The sequence below is a fragment of the Hyla sarda genome, chromosome 2 (assembly GCF_029499605.1).
Source record: "Hyla sarda isolate aHylSar1 chromosome 2, aHylSar1.hap1, whole genome shotgun sequence".
In the NCBI taxonomy this organism is placed as follows: Eukaryota; Metazoa; Chordata; class Amphibia; order Anura; family Hylidae; genus Hyla; species Hyla sarda.
The window spans coordinates 199,142,076-199,159,532 of NC_079190.1; the positions used below are offsets into that span (position 1 = coordinate 199,142,076).

General features: G+C 44.1%; 1 protein-coding gene across 1 annotated transcript in view; it reads left to right on the top strand.

Annotated features, from left to right (window-relative positions):
- MRPS9 (mitochondrial ribosomal protein S9) overlaps positions 1–17,457 on the top strand; it is a 131,431-nt gene that overhangs the window by 51,651 nt on the left and 62,323 nt on the right. The window lies entirely within an intron of this gene.

Below are 17,457 nucleotides of genomic sequence, written 5' to 3' on the forward strand. Positions count from 1 at the left end.
TACATCAATGTTTCCCTATCAGTGTGCCTCTAGATGTTGCAAAACTATAACTCCCAGAATGCCTAGACAGTCAATGGCTGTACATGCATGCTGGGAGTTGTAGTTGTGTTACAGCTGGAGGCACCCTGGTTTGTTAAACACTCCCCATACACTCCACATACAATGGTCATCCCAGAACCAATTAGCAGTTTCCCATAGAGATATGTATTCAACATACAATGGTTCCGAGGCCCCAGAACCAATTACCATTTTTACACAGACATATGTACTTGACATATGATGGTTTCAACATATGATGGTTCTCCTGGAACCAATTAATATCATATGTTGAGGGACCACTGTATTCAAATGGCCCTTGGTAGAAGAGCATGAGAGATTTACTGAACAATTTCCAATGACTATAGCAGAAGCATTGAGGAAGACCTGTTTTCCTGAATGTTCCTAATCCTTCAGTAATTTAGACAGATCTAGGAACCAGCGCATAAAGTTAGGGGCCAGCAATGACAGCCTGTGAGGCCAGTGGAGGAGAGACAACCATCAGAGACCAGGATTGTGTGAGCTGAGACTTATAAAGGGTTTTAAAGAAATTGAAAAATGTAGCTACCGTATATACTCGAGTATAAGCCGACCCGAATATAAGCCGAGGCACCTAATTTTACCACAAAAACCTGGAAAAAAGTATTGACTTGAGTATAAGCCTAGGGTGGGAAATGCAGCAGCAGCTACTGGTAAATACCAATAAAATTACATTAATTGAGACATCGGTAGTTTAAATGTTTTTAAATGTTTATTTAAAAGAAAAACTGTAAACTAGCTCTGTAAGTGGAAAAGAGGGTCAACAAAAACCATATGGTATCAAAAATAACTTTAAAAGTACAAAAACCTCAATCATGAATCAAGCTAAAACAAAAAAGTTAAAATCCTTCAAAACTGGATTCCTCCTCGTCATCTGTATGTCCAAACAGAGCTGCAGCTAAAGCTGGTGTGAGGTTATCAGCATAGACATTGTCATCATCACTGATTTCGCCGTCTTCACCATCACTGCTGTCGTTTTCATACAAAGCGCTGTCTTCACTGCCATCCATAGCATTACTAATGCCACATTTCTTGAAGGCGTGTTTCACCATGTCCTCTGGAATATCTTCCCATGCATCACGAACCCACCTTGCTACCAATTCTATGTCGGGCTTCATCAGATTTCCAACTTTTGTCAGTCGGACTTGACCAGATGACATCCATTCATGCCACATCTTTCGCACACGATCTTTGAAAGGTTTATTTAAACACACATCTAGGGGCTGCAATACAGATGTTAGCCCACCTGGAATAACGGCCAAAGTAACTTGAGAAGACTTTGCCAATTTTTTTATGTCATCAGATGTGTGGGCTCTGAACATATCCCAAACTAGCAATGATTTTTTTTTCTTTAAGGCTGCTCCTGGTCGTCCGTTCCAAATTTCTTCCAGCCATTTTTTTGTTCCGTCTTCATCCATCCAACCTTTAATATGCGCGCGCACTGTAATTCGTGGTGGGAATTTGACCTTTTTAGGCAAGGTCTTTCTTTTAAAAATAATGACAGGCCGCAACTTAGTTCCATTAGCCAAACATGACAGAACAACTGTGAAATGGTTTTTTTCATTTCCTGTGGTTTTGAGTAAAATAGTCTTCTCTCCCAAATTTGCCACAGTTCTGTTGCTTGGAAGATCAAACGTCATAGGTGTTTCATCCATATTTCCAATATCTCCCAGGTCATAATTATGGATCCTTCTTTGTTTTATTATGAATGAATGGAATGACATCAGTTTTTCATCAAGGTCTTTTGGCAACTTCTGTGAAATCTTTGTTCTTTGCCGTAAACATAGGGCAAACCTATTCATGAAGCGGGTACACCATCCTGCTGATGCAACAAAATTTTCAATGCCTGGTGCTTTTAATTTGTCATCTTTAGCCATTTGAAGGGCACGTAAACGAATTCCCATTCGTGTTACGCAGTAACCGTTTTGACGACACTCCATAACCCATTTATGCAATTCAGTCTCTAGAGCCCCATATGAAGTTGTTAAAGCACGTCGAGCTTTTTTTGCCTTTGGAAGCTTTTCCAAGTCCGCTTTCATTTTCCGCCACACCCTCACTTGTTTTTCGTCAACACAAAATTCCCTACTTGCAATACTGTTATTGCTTTCTTCTGCTCTTGACACAACCTTAAGTTTGAAACCAGCTTCGTAGGACCTACGTTTTTGTTTTGGTCTGGGATTGGAAGTATTGGGATCCATTTCTAACAGGTAAAAAAAATAAAAAAATAAAACACTTTGAAAGACCCAAAAAAAGACACCACAAGACCCAAAACCTGCTGGATCACCAAGGAAGCAGACAATAATTCAGGGTTTGGATAGTTTGATATAATATTCCAGAGGGAACAAGCAGTGCCCAGTACGGCACGGACCACGCAGAGGCTGCAGGCGCCCACAGATGAGAGACGGGGGGAGGGATTTTTTTTTTTAAGGCTGATGCCAAAAATCTGTTAACTTTCAGATGTTTTGTACATTTACCATTTATTAAAGGACAACTGTACTGCAGCACTTTTATGTCCCCCTGGTCCCGGGCGGCAAAAATAAACAAAATAAACTTGAACTCACCTTCCTATGCTCCCCCGTTGGACCAGTACCAGTCTCACGGTCCAGCGCTGACATCCTCTTCCTACTTACTGGGAACGGAGAGGGTACAGTGCTGTCAGCGTATCACTGGCCACAGCGATGTACCACATTGCTGCTGCTGGTGAAACACTGACGGCACTGTACCCTCTCCGTTCCCAGGAAGTGGAATGAGGATGTCAGAGCTGGAGCCTGAGGCCGGTACCGTTCCAACGGGGGAGCATAGGCAGGTGAGTTTATTTTTGCAGCCCGGGACCAGAGGGACATAAAAGTGCTGCAGTACAGTTGTCCTTTAAGGTAAATGCACAAAATATACTGTACATGCTAGAATATGTGTATGTGTTTGTGTAGTGTGTACAGTGAATAAACTGTGTGTATATAATGAATGCAGAGTGTATGTGTGTGTGTGTGTAGTGTGTGTACCGTATATAATGAATGCAGGGTGTGTGTGTGTATATAATGAATGCAGATTTGTGTAATGTGTGTTTGTATGAATGAAGAATGTGTGTGTTTGTATGTGTGTGTGTGTATATATATATATATATATATATATATATATATATATATATATATATACATACACATATAATACTGAGTGGGGGTGGGGGGGGCATATCTATTATTTCATAATTTTTATTATTTTACTTTTTGTTTTACTTCCCCCTCCCTGCTTGTTACTTGGCCAGGGAAGGGGGATCTGCTATCCCCTGGTGGTCCAGTGGCATGGGCTGAACATTGGGAGAAGTACTGTACCTTCCCAGCAGCTCTCTTCAGCTCCACTGTGCGCGCTTTGAGCATTGCCATGGAAACCCGTGACAATGCTCTGCCGGCCGCGGATCTCGCGAGAGTTACACAGTGGAGCTGCAGGGAGCTGCTGGGAACGTAAGATACAGCTTCTGTGGCCGGGCAGCCCTCTTTCTGCGCCCCCACCGCCGAGACACGCAGCCGGCAGAGCAAAGTGGAGCTTCATGGCAGTAAGTTAGAGCTTCTCCGCCGCCTCCCAATCTGTGCCCCCACCGCCGAGACAAGCGGCCGGCAAACACAATGAAGAATGCAGCAAAGAAGGTAACAGCTTCTACCGCCCCCCCCCCCCCCCTCTGCGACCCGCGAAACCCCCGCCCCCACCGCCGGACTTGTCAGGAGCCCGGCGGTCCTGTTCTATGTTATATATTATACATTTCCATAATATAGAACCGGACCGCCGGGCTCCTGACAAGCCCGGCCGTCCTGTTCTATATTATGGAAATAGTCACTCGAGTATAAGCCGAGGGGGCATTTTCAGCACAAAAAATCATGCTGAAAAACTCGGCTTATACTCGAGTATATACGGTAATTTCTTTAAAAATAGGGGGGGAAATAGCGCCACACCTCAGGGTTGTGTGGGGTTATCGCAATTTGACTCCATTCACTTCAATTGAAATAATACAACACACAACCTTAGGACAGGTGTGGTGAGGTTTGTTTTTTTTTTTTTTTTTTTTTTTTTTTTTGCTTTTAAGAAATCAATTTAGGCTGGGATTCCGTATGATGATGGAAAAGCCGAATGATTTTTTTTTTGGGGACCAAAAAAGTTGCGGTCAGATGTGAACAAGGAGTTATTAGGATGAAATGCCAGACCCACATGGCATTTTTATTGTGCTGTTTTATTCACCCTTTGTAGTGCTTTTAACCCCCTTAAGGACTGAGCCCTTTTTCACCTTAAGGACTCGGACGTTTTTTTGCAATTCTGACCACTGTCACTTAAAACATTAATAACTCTGGAATGCTTTTAGTTATCATTCTGATTCCGAGATTGTTTTTTCTTGACATATTCTACTTTAACATAGTGGTAAAATTTTGTGGTAACTTGCATCCTTTCTTGGTGAAAAAATCCCAAAATTTGATGAAAAATTTTAAAATTTAGCATTTTTCTAACTTTGAAGCTCTCTGCTTGTAAGGAAAATGGATATTCCAAATATTTGGAATTTTTTTTTAATTCACATTTCCAATATGTCTACTTTATGTTTGCATCATAAAATTGACGTGTTTTTACTTTTGGAAGACACCAGAGGGCTTCAAATTTCAGCAGCAACTTTCCAATTTTTCACAAAATTTTTAAACTCTCTTTTTTTCAGGGACCAGTTTAGGTTTGAAGTGGATTTGAAGGGTCTTCATATTAGAAATACCCCACAAATTACCCCATTATAAAAACTACACCCCCCAAAGTATTCAAAATGACATTCAGTTAGCGTTTTAACCCTTTAGATGTTTCACAGGAATAGCAGCAAAGTGAAGGAGAAAATTCACAATCTTCATTTTTTACACTTGCATGTTCTTGTAGACCCAATCTTTGAATTTTTACAAGGGGTAAAAGGAGAAAATTTATACTTATATTTGTAAGGACATACCTCATATGTCTATGTAAATTGTTCGGCGGGCGCAGTAGAGGGCTCAGAAGCGAAGGAGCGACAAGGGGATTTTGGAGAGTACGTTTTTCGGAAATGGTTTTTGGGGGGCATGTTGCATTTAGGAAGCCCCTATGGTGCCAGAACAGCAAAAAAAAAAAACACATGGCATACCATTTTGGAAACTAGACCCCTTGAGGAACATAACAAGGAATAAAGTGAGCCTTAATACCCCACAGGTGTTTCACGACTTTTGCATACGTAAAAAAATGTGTTTCCCCCCAAATTTCACATTTTTGCAAGGGTTAATAGCAGAAAATACCCCCCAAAATTCGTAACCCCATCTCTTCTGAGTATGGAGGTACCCCATAAGTTGGCCTGAAGTGCACTACGGGCGAACTACAATGCTCAGAAGAGAAGGAGTCATATTTGGCTTTTTGAGACCAAATTTTGCTCGGGGGGCATGTCGCATTTAGGAAGCCCTTATGGTGCCAGGACAGAAAAAAAAAAACACATGGCATACCATTTTGGAAACTAGACCCCTCGGTGAACGTAACAAGGGGTTAAGTGAACCTTTATACCCCACAGGTGTTTCACAACTTTTGCATATGTAAAAAAAAATAATTTTTTTTACCTAAAATGCTTGCTTTCCCAAAAATGTTACATTTTTAAAAAGGGTAAAAGCAGAAAATACCCCCCAAAATTTGTAACACAATTTCTCCCGAGTACGGCGATACCCCATATGTGACCCTAAACTGTTGCCTTGAAATAAGACAGGGCCCCAAAGTGAGAGCGCCATGCGCATTTGAGGCCTAAATTAGGGATTGCATAGGGGTGGACGTATTCTACGCCAGTGATTCCCAAACAGGGTGCCTCCAGCTGTTGTAAAACTCCCAGCATGCTTGGACAGTCAACGGCTGTCCGGCAATATGGGAGTAGTTGTTTTGCAACAGCTGGAGTCTCCGTTTTGGAAACAGTGGCGTACCAGACTTTTTTCATTTTTATTGGGGAGGGGAGGGGGGCCGTGTAGGGGTATGTGTATATGTAGTGTTTTTTACTTTTTATTTTATTTTGTGTTAGTGTAGTGTAGTGTTTTTAGGGTACATTCGCACGGGCGGGGGTTCACAGTAGTTTCTCGCTGGCAGTTTGAGCTGCGGCAGAAAATTTGCCGCAGCTCAAACTTGCAGCCGGATACTTACTGTAAACCTCCGCCCATGTGAGTGTACCCTGTACATTCACATTGGGGGGGGGGACATCCAGCTGTTGCAAAACTACAACTCCCAGCAAGCGCTGACAGACTGTACATGCTGAGAGTTTTAGTTTTGCAACAGCTGTAGGCACACTGGTTATGTATCACTGAGTTTGTGACCTTACTCAGTGTTTCACAACCAGTGTGCCTCCAGCTTTTGCAAAACTACAACTCCCAGCATATACGGTGCATGCTGGAAGTTGTAGTTTGCAACAGCTGGAGGCACACCGGTTGTGAAACACTGAGTTAGGTAAAAAAAACTGAGTTTCACAACCAGTGTGCCTTCAGCTGTTGCAAAACTACAACTCTCAGCAGTCACCGACAGCCAATGGGCATGCTGGGAGTTGTAGTTATGCAACCAGCAGATGCACCACTACAACTCCCAGCATGCACTTTAGCTGTTTGTGCAAGCTGGGAGTTGTAGTTATACAACAGCTGAAGGTACACTTTTCCAATGAAAAAATGTGCCTCCAGCTGTTGCAAAACTATAAGGCTCAGCATGCCCATAAGGGAATGCTGGGAGTTGTGGTAGTCTGCCTCCTGCTGTTGCATAACTACAGCTCCCAGCATGCCCTTTTTGCATGCTGGGAGCTGTTGCTAAGCAACAGCAGGAGGCTGTCACTCACCTCCTGCTGCTGCTCCGCTGCAGGTCAGTCCCTCGCCGCGGCCGTCGCTCCTGGGGCCCCGATCCCAACAGGGACGCCGGGGAATGGGGTCCCCAGCACCCAGGGTCTTCTTCCCGCACCCGCTCACGTCCTCCGGAAGAGGGGCGGAGCAGGTTGCGGGAGTGACACCTGCAGCAGGCGCCCTGATTGGTCGGCCGGTAAACCGGCCGATGAATCAGGGTGGTCGTGAGGTGGCACCAGTGCCACCTCACCCCTGCTGGCTCTGGCTGTTTGGGGCCGTCAGAGACGGCCCCGATCAGCCAGTAATTCCAGGTCACTGGAGACCCGATTGACCCGGAATCGCCGCAGATCGCTGGACTGAATTGTCCAGTGATCTGCGGCCATCGCCGACATGGGGGGGCATAATGACCTCCCTGGGCGAGATGCTGGGATGCCTGCAGGCATCCGGCTCCGGTCCCCAACCGGCTAGCGGTGGGGACCGGAATTCCCACGGGCGTATGGATACGCCCTGTGTCCTTAAGGACTCGGAATGCAGGGCGTATCCATACGCCCTGCGTCCTGAAGAGGTTAATGCCCATGGTTTTCCTATTCTGCAGCATGTTGAGAGTTTGGCGCTTTTACTCCTAGAGAAGTTCTATGGGAGGAACAAAATGGCAAAAAAAGGGAAACTGTTATATCAAATTTGTGTTCTTTTGTAGTGATTGACATAAAACACAAAAAATGCCTATACTAAAACTCACTATATAAAAAAATAAATTAAAAAAATCTACAAAATCTACATCTTAAAGTGCAAAATGAGGGTGCAGTTTTTTGTAGCTTTTTTTAAGATGAAAAAAAAAAAGCCACACAAAAGTTGTATGGAATCCCAGCCTTAGGGCATGTCCAGATATGCATATTTTGCTGCAAGTTTTCCGCATGGAATTTTAAAGTTATTGGTAGCAAAATCAGCATGTGAAAAAACAGCTTCCGAATCGGCAGTAAGATTTTTGGGTAAAATGACTGATGTCATTACAAAGTAGAATTGGTGGCACAAAAAATAAGCCATCATTTGGATTTTTAGGTGCAAAATTGAAAGTTATGATTTTGTAAAGGTAAGGAGGAAAAAATAAAAGTGCAAAAATGGGAAAAAAAAACTGGTCCTAACCCCTTAAGGACACAGCCCATTTTCACCTCTAGGACGCAGCGCTTTTTTGCACATCTGACCACTGTCACTTTAAACATTAATAACTCTGGAATGCTTTTACTTATCAATCTGATTCCGAGATTGTTTTTTCGTGACATATTCTACTTTAACATAGTGGTAAATTTTTGTGGTAACTTGCATCCTTTCTTTGTTGAAAATTGAAATTTTTGCATTTTTCTAACTTTGAAGCTCTCTGCTTGTAAGGAAAATGGATATTCCAAATATTTTTTTTTTTGATTCACATATACAATAGGTCTACTTTATATTTTCATCATAAAACTGACAAGTGTTTACTTTTGGAAGACACCAGAGGGCTTCAAAGTTCAGCAGCAATTTTACAATTTTTCACAAAATTTTCGAACTCGCTATTTTTCATGGACCAGTTCAGGTTTGAAGGGGATTTGAAGGGTCTTCATATTAGAAATACCCCATAAATGACCCCATTACAAAAACTGCACCCCCCAAAGTATTCAAAATGACATTCAGTAAGTGTTTTAACCCTTTAGGTGTTTCACAGGAAAAGCAGCAAAGTGAAGGAGAAAATTCAAAATCTTCATTTTTTACACTTGCATGTTCTTGTAGACCCAATTTTTGAATTTTTACAAGGGGTAAAAGGATAAAATTTATACTTGAATTTGTAGCCCAATTTCTCTCGAGTAAGCACATACCTCATATGTGTATGTCAAGTGTTCGGGGGGCGCAGTAGAGGGCTCAGAAGCGAAGGAGCGACAAGAGGATTTTGGAGAGTACGTTTTTCTGAAATGTTTTTTTGGGGGCATGTTGCATTTAGGAAGCCCCTATGGTGCCAAAACAGCAAAAAAAAAACATGGCATACCATTTTGGAAACTAGACCCCTTGAGGAACGTAACAAGGAATTAAGTGAGCCTTAATACCCCACAGGTGTTTCATGACTTTTGCATATGTAAAAAAAAAAAAAAAAAAAAAAAAATTTTCACTAAAATGTGTGTTTCCCCCCAAATTTCACATTTTTGCAAGGGTTAATAGCAGAAAATACCCCCCAAAATTTGTAACCCCATCTCTTCTGAGTATGGAGGTACCCCATAAGTTGACCTGAAGTGCATTACGGGCGAACTACAATGCTCAGAAGAGAAGGACTCATATTTGGCTTTTTGAGAGCAAATTTTGCTCGGGGGGCATGTCGCATTTAGGAAGCCCCTATGGTGCCAGGACAGCAAAAAAAAAACGACATGGCATACCATTTTGGAAACTAGACCCCTCGGTGAACGTAACAAGGGGTTAAGTGAACCTTAATACCCCACAGGTGTTTCACGACTTTTGCATATGTAAAAAAAAAAAATTTTTTTTACCAAAAATGCTTGGTTTAGCAAAAATTTTACATTTTAAAAAAAGGTAATAGCAGAAAATACCCCCCAAAATTTGAAGCCCAATTTCTCCCGATTCAGAAAACACCCAATATGGGGATGAAAAGTGCTCTGCTGGCGCACTACAGGTCTCAGAAGAGAAGGAGTCACATTTGGCTTTTTGGAAGCAAATTTTGCTCTGGGGGCATGCCGCATTTAGGAAGCACCTATGGTGCCAGGACAGAAAAAAAAAAACCACATGGCATACCATTTTGGAAACTAGACCCCTTGGGGAACGTAACAAGGGGTAAAGTGAACCTTAATACCCCACAGGTGTTTCACGACTTTTGCATATGTAAAAAAAAAAATTATTTTTTTTACACTAAAATGCTTGTTTTCCCCCAAATTTTACATTTTTACAAGGGATAATAGCAGAAAATACCCCCCATAATTTGTAACCCCATCTCTTCTGAGTATGGAAATACCCAATAAGTGGACGTGAAGTGCACAGGGGGCGAACTACAATGCTCAGAAGAGAAGGAGCATCATTGAGCTTTTGGAGAGAGAATTTGGCCATGTGCATTTCCAAAGCCCCCCCGTGGTGCCAGAACAGTGGACCCCCCCACATGTGACCCCATTTTTAAAACTACACCCCTCACGGAAGGTAATAAGGTGTGCAGGGAGAATTTACACCCCACTGGCATTTGACGGATCTTTGGAACAGTGGGCTGTGCAAATTAAAAATTTTATTTTTCATTTTCACAGACCCCTGTTTCAAAGATCTGTCAGACACCTGTGGGGTGTAAATGCTCACTGTACCCCTTATTACATTCCGTGAGGGGTGTAGTTTCCAAAATGGGGTCACATGTGGGTATTTATTGTTTTGCACTTATGTCAGAACCGCTGTAAAATCAGCCACCCCTGTGCAAATCACCAATTTAGAACTCAAATTTACATGGTGCACTCTCCCTTCTGAGCCTTGTTGTGCGTCCCCAGAACACTTTGCGCCCATATATGGGGTATCTCCGTCCTCAGGAGAAATTGCGTTACAAATTTTGGAGGCTTTTTTTCTTTTACACTAACATGCTGGTGTAGACCCCAACTTTACCTTTTCATAAGGGGTAAAATGAGAAAAAGCCCCCCAAAATTTGTTAGGCAATTTCTCCCGAGTACGGCGATACCCCATATGTGGCCCTAAACTGTTGCCTTGAAATACGACAGGGCTCCAAAGTGAGAGCGCCATGTGCATTTGAGGCCTAAATTAGGGATTTGCATAGGGGTGGACATAGGGGTATTCTACACCAGTGGTTCTCAAACAGGGGGCCTCCAGCTGTTGCTAAACTCCCAGCATGCTTGGACAGTCAATGGCTGTCCGGAAATGCTGGGAGTTTTTGTTTTGCAACAGCTGGAGGCTCCGTTTTGGAAACACTGCTGTAGGATACGTTTTTCATTTTTATTGGGGGGGAAGGGGTGGGGGGGGGCAGTGTACGTGTGTATATGTAGTGTTTTACTCTTTATTTTATGGTAGTGTAGTGTTTTTAGGTTACATTCACACTGACGGCGGATTACACTGAGTCTCCCGCTAGGAGTTTGAGCTGCGGCTGCTGCAGCTCAAACTTGAAGCAGGGAACTCACTGTAATCCGCCGCCAGTGTGAATGTAACCTGTACATTCACATGGGAGGGGGGGGGGGCAAAACTACAACTCCCAGCATGCACTGACAGAACGTGCATGCTGGGAGTTGTAGTTTTGCAACAGCTGGAGGCACACTGGTTGGAAAATACTGAGTTAGGTAATAGAACCTATTACCTAACTCGGTATTTCCCAACCAGTGTGCCTCCAGCTGTTGCAGAACTACAACTCTCAGCATGTACTGATTGCCAAAGGGAATGCTGGGAGATGTAGTTATGCAACAGCTGGAGGCACGCAAGTACAACTCCCAGCATGCCGAGACAGCCATTTGCTGTTCCTGAATGCTGGGAGTTGTAGTTTTGCAAGATTTAGAGGGGTTCAGTATGGAGATCACTGACAGTGGATTCTAAACTGTGGCCCTCCAGATGTTGCAAAACTACAAATCTCAGCATGCTAAGACAGCAAACTGCTGTCTGGGCATGCTGGGAGTTGTAGTTTTGTAACATCTGGAGGGCTACAGTTTAGAGACCACTGTCAGTGATCTCTAGCCTAAACCCATCTAAATCTTGCAAAACTACAACTCCCAGCATGCCAACACAGCAAACAGCTGTCAAGGCATGGTGGGAGTTGTAGTTTTGCAACATCTGGAGGGCGACAGTTTAGAGACCACTCTCTAAACTGTCGCCCTGCAGATGTTGCTAGGCAACAGACTCCCGGACACGCGGCGTCATACTCGCCTCCACCGCCGCCGTGATCACAGCCGCCGACGGGTAAGTGATCGCCGCTGCCGCCGCCGCTACTACACGGTTCCCCCCGCTGTGCCCGGACACCGATGGGTGGGCATAGCGGGGGGAACCGAACTTTAACCCCCCCGCCCCCAGTCTGCTATTGGTCGGTCGCTCGGCCAATCAATAGCAGGGATAGGAGGGGTGGCAACCCTGCCACCTCACTCCTATCTCTTCAAGGGGGATCGAGGGTGTCTTGGACACCCCCGATCCCCCTTATTTTATCGCGGCGCCGCCGTTGATGGGCAGGGGGAGAGCGCTCCCCCTGCAAACACCATAGATGCCGTGATCAGAACTGATCACGGCATCTATGGGGTTAATGCTGCCCGGACCGGCTCGATCGCTGCCCCGGCAGCTGCGGTGGGACTCCGGCTGTGATTGACAGCTGAGTCCCACCCGCGATCTCCTGCACTGCCCGCGGCAGAGCAGGAGATCGCTTGGACGTATGCATACGTCCATTTGCGCGAACGTGTAATTCGCCTGGACGTATGCATACGTCCAATAGCGGGAAGGGGTTAAGGGGTGAAGGCCCAAATGGACTGAGTCCTTAAGGGTTTAAAGAGGTACTGAGGAGGAAAACCATTTTTTCATATCAACTGGCTTCAGAAAGTAAAACAGATTTGTAAATGACTTTTATAAAAAAAAAAAAAAATCGTAATCCTTCCAGTCTATGTCAAGAACTGTCCAGAACAGAATAGGTTTGCTATCGCGATTTGCTTCTTCTCTGCACAGTTCCTTACATGGACAGAGGTGTCAGCAGAGAGCACTGTGGTCAGATAGAAAAGACTTCCTCTGGAGCATACAGTAGCTTATAAATACTGGAAGGATTATGATTTTTTTTATAGAAGTCATTTACAAATCTGTAGCGTATAGATGAGTAGTTCGGCACTGCTAATTTCTGAACCTGAAAGCGCCTGGACACTAAGTCGCTGTAGCGGAATGGGGATACGGTGGTGCTCGGACTCACGTAGAATATATCATCTGTGCATGAGAAGACAAAGAAAAGTCGGCACTCACCGAGTTTCCAATTCAGCAGATTTTATTGCACGTTGCTCACAGCCGTAGTACAATTCTAGGGGAGACGACGGATGGTACAAGGGGGGTACCACAGAGAGGCGACACCTGTGTTTCGCACTTAGTAGTGCTTCAACGGGCCTAACTCTTTACCGGAACATGTCATCTTCTTATACAGGTGAGTTTAGTAATTGGACCTATCACCATCTAACACACCTTGTGACGTTAAAAGAAGGGGAGGAGGTTGCTTAGTTAAGCTTGTTCCTACTTAGATCTAGCTCATTGTTCAGACTGCCAGGACTAGTATCATAAAAAACACTCTTAGAAGCAAACTGAGACATCAACTTTATCATTAAGCCCTAAGACTCCCTTTGCGTCAGTAGCAATTATCCATTGTGTCTCTCTAAGAAGGTTTTTATCAGATCTTAGCCCCGGTCGTGCAGCTACTTTTTCTATTCCTGCAAACCTTAATGATTCGTGACTTCCTCCATGGGCTTCTACTACATGGGAAATAAATCTGGGAGCTCCCTTTTTAGTGCGTAGAGAGTAAAAATGCTCTCTAATTCTAGCGCACATTTGTCTGATTGTTTTCCCTATATAGTAGAAGCCACATGGGCAAAATATAACATAGACCACGTTTTTTGTTCTACACGTAATAAGTTCGCTAACCGTATGGGTGATTGGACCTATTCTGAATGTTTGCAAGCCGAGATTATATTTACAAAAATTACAATTTTGTGGTACCCCCCTTGTACCATCCGTCGTCTCCCCTAGAATTGTACTACGGCTGTGAGCAACGTGCAATAAAATCTGCTGAATTGGAAACCCGGTGAGTGCCGACTTTTCTTTGTCTTCTCATGCACAGATCATTTACAAATCTGTTTAACTTTCTGGCACCAGTAGATTTAAAAAAAAAAAAGTTTTCCACCGGAGTAACCCTTTAAGATGTTAAGGTGCCTACACAGGCTGTAGAGGAACCCCCCCCCCCCCCCCCGCCCCCCGACCTGACCTGACCTCTCCCACAGCCTGCCTCCCACAGTCCTGATAGATACCTGAATTCACTGCTCCCTGGAGGTACCTGTGTTGAGGAGCCTGAAGTTTGATTTTGTAGCATCATGCATCATTGAATGGGCCCTCCCCTTTTCTGGGTCCACCCTTTAGATAGCTATCCCCCCTAGATTTCTGAGAGTTCCTACACCTCTGATAGCTCCTCATGCCATTCGGACCATTTTTCTTTTCCATTTAAGATATGTTTTTTACAAAATCAAATCCAGGCATCCTCTGTTAATACCAGGAGAGAATATGGCCAATGTGCTGATGAAGGACCCAATACACAATAAAATACAGTCTACCGAACCCCACAGATTCTGGTTGGACCAATCACCTAGCTTATGCGTATGGGAATGTTTCAGCTTTTCCAGAATTTGGGGCAGAAAATAAGGATTGTGATTGCTGCAAATCCTTTTGCCAACAGGAGATAAGCTCCTGTCAGGGAAATCATACAAGGGCATATTCTTGTGGCCACTATGTAAACACACGCATACACTCGGGAAAGCGGGCATGTGTATAGGAACCTTGGGAAGAATAGGTGTTTTGTGAAGCCATTGTTGATAAATAGGCCTCTTAAATTACATTGGATGTTTGGATGCTGGGATCTCGTTCATTTACAAGAAGGTACCTTCTACCCCAAGTGACTAGAGCAGCACCACACATACTCGGCTGCTGCTCCATTTACTGTCTGTGGGTCTTCCAAAGAAAATTGAGCACTATGCTTTATAGATCCATAGATAAGAGATACCTTTTAATCTTGGGATAGCACCATTAAAGTGTACCTGTTGATATGCCAAAAGTTTTGATTGGTTAGGGTTTCAGTGCTACTGAGACCTCTACTGATCAGAGAAACGAGTAGGGAGAAGAGCTGGGCAGTAAGCTTCACTCCCTAGCTCTCAGTGATCTCTGCCCAGCTTCCCTTTATTTCCTCATAGACTTATAATGGGGCTACTGATCGATCTAACCCAGGAAGTGAAGTATGCTACAATCTGATTCTTGTGATCGGTGGATGTCTTAGCACTAAGACCTTGACGAATCAGAACTTTTTACATGTCTCTGTGACCTTGATGAGGGCAGGCGGGGAATGTACACTCCTTTCATTAATAATGTACTACGAGTCCTATATTCCTACATGTTGGAAATGAATTAGGCTGCTTAATTATATTTCTGTATTATTTGGTCTATTAGCCCAGTGAACCTGTTATAATGTACTGCTCTATAAAACGATGGCTCATTCTGGTGACGGACCTGCTGTAAAGAGAGAGACCGAAGATTACCAAGGCAAAGACTGATGGATAAAACAAATCTAAAGTGGTATTTATCTTGTTAGAAATGTTCTCCGGGTATTTAGTTAGTGCCATAAGCTTACCCCTGCTCACAGCACACTCTTCTCCTGAGTACTCTGACTGTATTGGATCAGCATTGCTGATTTCCCAGTACAGCTGGATCTGCGCTCTTTCATGTGATTCAGAGCAACTTACGATGGATTTCTGTTTGTAGTGTCTTATTTGTAGTACATAAGCTGCGATTCCACTTCAGGTAGAGCCAGCTTTGTAAAGCTTGCATACAACTTTAATACCAGAGAGTATATACAGTAAAAAAAGGGGAAAAATTCGAGATATAAATAGCTATTGGTAAAAGAAAAATCAGGGGTAATAGCTACTGCACCCCAGAATATGCCACGATAGGTGGAGGCTCCACATATGAGACCCTTTTTTACTGGGATAATTGGACTCGGTCCACTGTTTGCTGATCCAATGCAGCCATCAGCTGGTACGATTAGCAATGTGGTTAATGGAGAGGTAAATGTGGTTTCTATAGAACAGAAATGTTTTTTTTTTTTACAGAAGCAACAATATTAGGATGAAGAGAGGCTATGTTCACACAATGGAATATTTGCAGAATGGCCACCTGGAAAACATGGGCAGATATTGAGCAAATAGTGAGGACAGCTTAGAAATGCACTCCCCATAGACAGCAACTCCTTTTCAAACTGATTCCGCCGTCATTTCTTTCGGCAGAGGCCAGAATCGGGATTTCTGTTGTGTAAGCAATGGGACTCTGCTGCAAAATTTCCACGCATCATTTTCAAGCCTAGTTTTTCCGCCAGATTCCGCTCAGAAATTCCGTTGTGTGAACATGGCCCAAGATGGCAAAAGCAGAATGCCATTGAAGTGAATGTACAGTAAATTTTAGCAGAATTTCCAGGAAAATTGTTCAGTGAAATTCTGCACAGAAATTTTACCATCTCATCCTTAGGGGGGATTTATGAATAATAAATAAATAAATCTCCCACCAGCGCATGAGTTTGCTTGATTCATCAAGAGGTACACGTCTCTTGATGAATCCAGCCACATGGCAAGAAATCTTCTCCAGCCGCAGAGATATCAATTAAAATTTTGCTCCTCCTTCATGCCAGACCAAGCCCCCTCTGCTACAACCCCACTCAGCTAGTGCTGTGTAAACTTGCAAAAAGTGTTGTTGTTTTTAATCTACCAGATTTTACTTTATATTCTATAGTGAAATACAAAATGCACTACATACAGAGTTTTTGGTGATATTTTATAAAAGCTTAAAGAAAACCTGTGCATAGGAAAAGTTGACCAGTTTGCCCATAGCAACCAATCAGATTGCTACCTTAATTTTTCAGAGACCTTTTTAAAAATGAAAGGTGCAAGCTGGTTGCTATGGTAACTGCACTACTCATCCTCTCTACACAAGATTTGATAACCACCCCCCGCCCAATAGTCTCTGGTCGCATGGAATGCTTGGAAAGGTCAGAGGTTACAGTAACATAAAAAAGACAGCACTTCCAGATGTGGGTTCCGTGCATTAAAACAGGACAAAGTGGTGCACAGAGGTAATGGAAGCACATTGCACAGTATTTTAAAGGGGTACTCCGCCCCTAGACATCTTATCCCCTATCCAAAGGATAGGGGATAAGATGTCAGATCGCCGGGGTCCCGCTGCTGGTGAGCCTCGGAATCCCTGCTCCGGCACTGCGCTATCATTACAGCACAGAGCGAGTTCGCTCTGCACGTAATGACGGGCAATAAAGGGGCCGGAGCATCGTTACATCACGGCTCCGCCCCCTCATAACGTCATGGTCCGCCCCTTTCAATACAAGTCTGGGTGGGGGCGTGGCGGTCGTCACGCCCCCTCCAATAGACTTGCATTAAGGGGACGGGCCGTGATGTCACGAGGGGCGGAGCCATGACGTCACGCTGCTCCGTCCCCTGTATCGCCCGTCATTACGCACAGAGCGAACTCGCTCTGTACAGTAATGATAGCGAGGTGCCTCAGCGGGGATCCCGGGGCTCCCCAGCAGCGGGACCACGGCAATCTGACATCTTATCCCCTATCCTTTTGGATAGGGGATAAGATGTCTAGGGGTGGAGTACCCCTTTAACTTGCCATCATGGGCTCAAAGGCTGCAGAAAAAGATCTTGGAATATCCAAAGGATAGGGGATAAGATGTCAGATTGCGGGGGGTCCCGCTGCTGGGGACCCCCGGCATCTCGGCTGCAGCACACACCTCAACGGCTTCCGGCAACGCTGGAGG